A 5,327-nucleotide genomic window follows, 5' to 3' on the forward strand; every position below is an offset into this window, starting at 1 on the left:
TTTTTAAAGAAAATTAGTTATTTAAATGTTGGAAATACTAGAAACATATACAAATTTAAATATACAATGTATACATGTTTCTGAAAATACCAGTTCCATATCTGAAACGCTAACAACGAATATTAAAAACATTTGCTACATATAGAAAAAAACACATTTATCTCGACCTTAAAAATACTTACATATACTGTCGACCTTAAAAATACTTACATATACTGTGGCCCAATACCAAACGGTGTCGGCGAGTTCCACTTTTTAATACAACGCGACTAGCGTGTGTATTAATGCTATTCGGTTTACCATAATGTGTAGGACTTGCCCCACAATGACATCAAGTGGTGACCTCTTAAACCATTTCATTCATAAAATCCCTATTTGTTGAACAATATTCCTTTTGACCAATCAAAATGTTGCATTCCCTTTACTGCAGTATGCTGTCATGGGAAGCTTGCCTTATGATTGGTGGAATTCACACAGCCTCTGTAGAATATACACACACATACTCCCTAACTGTGTCTACATGTGTATACATGTACATACAATCTACATCTGGTTGTAACTCCTCTGTCCAACTTACATAAACTGTTAATGATAATACAAATTGGAATTACTATATAAGACTTATAGACCTCAGAGTTAAAAAGTAAACAGTTCAGAGCTACTTTCTAAGGCTGCTCACATGTGTGCATGGTTTTACCTACATCATAGGTGTGCAACACGAGTCAAGAGTGTAGGACAAAAAATCTTTTTTCGTTTTTCATTAAAGATGCTCCACCGCTGACAAATGGTCTTTTTTCACTATCAAAAACAAGAGCAGGCGATTTTGTATTTTTCTTCAGTTACAAAAATTACTTACTTTACACCATTACCACCATGGAAAAGTTTGAGCTTCTAATTTTTTCTTCAAGTTAAAAATATGAAAAAAGAATTAATTGCATCCCGAAAAAATGCCTTGGCACTATATCCTATATGGAATGAAGTACTGATTACGCATGTATCTAAAGCAAAACAAATTATTTTGTATTATTTTTTGTGTTAATTAGACATATATATACACGATTAAACACCAATTATTGTTCATATAATGAATATCATTTATGCGCTGTCAGCGGTGGAGCATCTTTAAAAAGAATGTCAAACAATATTCCTTTAGGAACAATCAAAATGTGACATTCCCATTACTGTATTTGTGTGTATGCAGTCATGGGAAGCCTGCTTTCTGATTGGTGGAATTCACACAGCCTCTGTGTAGAATATACACACACCTACTCTACTTGTGTACACACTCCTCTGTCCAACTTACATTAACACTGTTAATGACAATACAAATTGGAATTACTTAATTTAAGGCTTACAGATCTTAGAGTTAAAAATAAACTTATCTGAGTTTCTTTCTGTGTACATTATAGTTCTGTTTTAAAATGATTATTGATAAGGCTGCCCTCATGTGTGCATGGTTTCACTATACATACATTACTGTGCAACACAAGAGTCAAGAGTGTAGGACAAAAACTCATTTTAATGAATATAAGACTTAAATGCTTTCTTCATATTTTGAAATTGTTTAATTTATGTAGGAATTTTAATTAAGAAGAATATCAAACAAATTATATAAATTAGTTGAATATTCTTGAAATCATTGATATCAAAGTCGGTCACCCGACCACCAGACATTAGACTGCTGATAGATATGCAAAGCCTTCAATTAAACTTAATTTTCCAGGACCTACAGTATCTGTTTTCTGGAGAATGGGGCATCGATCTGCCTAACAGCTTGATGTTTTTATATGGATTGGTCAAATATTCATCATTTAGAATTAATTTTTTTTCACAAAACCAGAGTGGTGTATCATATGTCATATAATCAACAGGACTTGATGGCAGCACTGAATTCACCAAATTCATTTAATTTCATTCTAATTTTTCTGTATCTGTTGCGTTGTATTTGCAGTACTTTGAGTACTTTGATTTATATAGCGCTCTGGCCCTACACCAGACATAAATCTGTTATAATGTCTAAGTCTGGTGTCAGGACCAGAGTATCTCGGGCTAATAAATACAATAAGTCCCAAATACATGTATATCCCTTTGAAATTGATCTTTATTTCTTAGATAAACACTAGTACTACTAGCTGCCCTATTAAAATAAGACAACAGTTTACTTTTATGATTTTAAAAAGGCTCAAATATGTCATAATTTGTCATCCTTTGTTAATTGTTCTACATTTTTTATGCATAAATCATTTAAGTATATCGTATACTTTTTTTATTTTTTTTTCAGATTTTGATCGGAAAATTTTGTATTTAAAAAATATATATATTAACAAAAAAATAACACTCTTGGCAAAAATGGTAAACGAATAATTGCTCTTTGTCATCTTATGTCATCCTATAACAGGAGGTATCCACAATTTTGCCATGCATAATAAAAACTCTCAGGACATTGTTTGTCTAAAATTGGTGACATTTTCGAAAATATTAATTGCCATACATGTAGTAACAAAATGGATGCTTCTGATTGGCTGAAATTTAGATAAAGTCAGATTGAAGTGAAAATTGGTACAGATTATGATGTACATGTATGCTGAATATCATGGTATCAATTTCAATATAATTGGTTGCCATTGTAACAAAATGGTCCCTGATTGGTTAAAATTTAGATATTGTCAGATATAAGTGAAAATTGGTACATATGGGTTATGAGGTATGCCGAATACGATAGTAACAATATTGAAACACTTTATCGTCACGGTAACAAAATAAAGGGCATGATTGGTTAAAATCAAGATTGAAGCCTTTGTGTTGTTGGTATTATTTTTAGTTTAAACATATTAGATTGCTATATGTGAAAATTAAATGTAATTCTGTTTCTGTTTGAATCAACATAAATTTAATTTCAAATATTTTTTGCTCCCAACATTCACTGATTTGTCACCGGTTTTAGCCATGGGAGATTTCTGTCAACCTCTAGGGTATGATAGATTGCGCGCGCTAACCTTTTGAACCCGAAGACAATTACGTGACGTCATGACTTCATGCGGTGTGACAATGGCGTGCATTGTCGTTGACGTCATCAATATTGACATGCAGACGATGGAACCATGTTCATGTCGCGGTGAAAATGCTTCTGTTTAGGCTATTATCTCCTCTTTTTCTTTTGTATGTGGAAGAAAAAGAATCATTCCCTACCTATGAGTGTGTGACAACAAAATCACAACCCGAGGGGTAATTTATGAACGTTCAAGATAATCTTACTTTGTATCTTTTGAATTTGATTTTACGAAAGAAAATACATATCTCTCTAATTATCATTTAATTTCAGATATTAAAAGAGAAACCATTTGTTTCACCAAAGAGCATATCTAGTTGTTAGACTTTTTTTGTGCTGTTAGGGGAAAATGCAAGAATAAAGATACACTAATTTTATGGAATATATGTTAATTTACCAAACTCTATCACTAATTATTGTTTACGGTAACTATGGTCCATTTTGAATTTACCGTCATCCATGACAAATTTGATTCCGTTTAGTATTCGCTCAGTATTCGCTCAGTTGACATCGTTGGTAAGCTAAGACTAGCTTGTGGAGATGTATTAAAGTTTCTTCAAACAATGACATTGTGTACTCCTAACGCGTACTATGGACTTCCGGTTGCTTAAAATAATGTATATACAGTCATTTCATTAATGTTGAAATCCTTTTCCGTTGTTAAGGGAACAGGAGATATATATATACACATTGTTACACATATTACACCCCGTCCTGGAGAAGGGGGCAATTGGATTTGGGTTTCGATTACCTTTTAGAAGCTATGCATGTTTATAATGTCGCTACAATATATTGTACTTCATACCTGTCCATTGAATGAAAATTATTTCAGCACATTACATCATTCATTTTTCCATTTCCCCTTTGTTGTTCTCTTATGCTACCTTAAAATCATAAGTCAAACAGCGCATTTTCATATTTGAAAGAAGTAATTACATTTAAGATCGTTAATGGTATGATTTACAAATGATCTGTTCTTCACAACCATGACTGACCGTAGAAGCTGTGTCTGTGTATTAATAGGAATAGTGAGTTGTATAGAACAATTAGCTTATCCAAAATAAATTAAACTGTTGTCGGTTGTACTATCTCGTCACTACCCTCTCACATTTGATTAGATAATAATGAAAAATGATAGTGATAACAACAGGAAGATGATAACATATTGAGAGAATAGGTCTCGGGGAGACATTAAGTACCCATTGTGACTCTTGTTGTCTACGCATCGTCATATAATACATTCAAAGATTTTGATGAATACTTTGGAACAAAAACAGAAAGACTGCAATAAGCATAGACTGAATAACAAAAATCAATACAATCACTTTATGATACATAAGTTCACAACATCGACGTTGTTGTCAGCGGCATGCTCACGCCGACAAATGTTGCATTTCTGTCAGTAGTAAAATAGAATGAACAGATGATAGGATGTATTTTTACAGGTTTTATTTTTTCTGTTTATACCACTGTAGCATTCAAACAGAAAATCCATTCGACGAGATGATATATTCATATCATCGAATTAAGATATCAAATTGTCTATACGAGGTATTGAAGGTCATTTACAAACCAATGGTATACTTGTACATGTAGGCTTATATTTAGAAGATCAGGCAATCTTTATATGGCTCCAATTTAGCTGAAATTCAATCTGAATGAAAGTGCATTTTAAATTAAAGTTTTTCAAATTAATAAAAAATGATTTAAACACTTTTCATGTTGTTCATCGATGTTATACGACAGAATACAACATTTTTTTATATTTATATTGACCGTGCTGAACATTACATTTATTTAAACTTATTTATTTAATGCTAGGTTTACACTATGTTTTCGTCGACCACGGTAGCCCCGTTTGCCCGAAACGTGGTGAGCCGTGGAATTTTGGCTATTTTTGATCTGTATTCAAGTTGAGCTAGGTCTTGTGAAGTTTTGCCACAGTCTTTTACGGATTACGTGGTTGACCGTGGATATACGGGAAAGTACTGTTCCCTTTACCACGGTTTATCAAGGATACCACTACGTTCTCTCTAGTCCTGTTACGATCTGATGAGGTCTGCTACGTTTTACACGTTTTTGATCGAACTCCAATACTTTTTTCACGGTCCGCCAAGGCTTACCGGGATGAAAGTTTTGCGGGCTTTCTTTAACTTGAACTGAAACGACAATATTTATTGCCGAAAATGTCATTTCACACACGTTTTAATTGTTAAACTGCATATTTGGTATAAATATATATATTGTAATAATAAATTATTATAGCCAAGTGTTTCTA

Source organism: Argopecten irradians, chromosome 9 (assembly GCF_041381155.1).
Source record: "Argopecten irradians isolate NY chromosome 9, Ai_NY, whole genome shotgun sequence".
Lineage (NCBI taxonomy): Eukaryota > Metazoa > Mollusca > Bivalvia > Pectinida > Pectinidae > Argopecten > Argopecten irradians.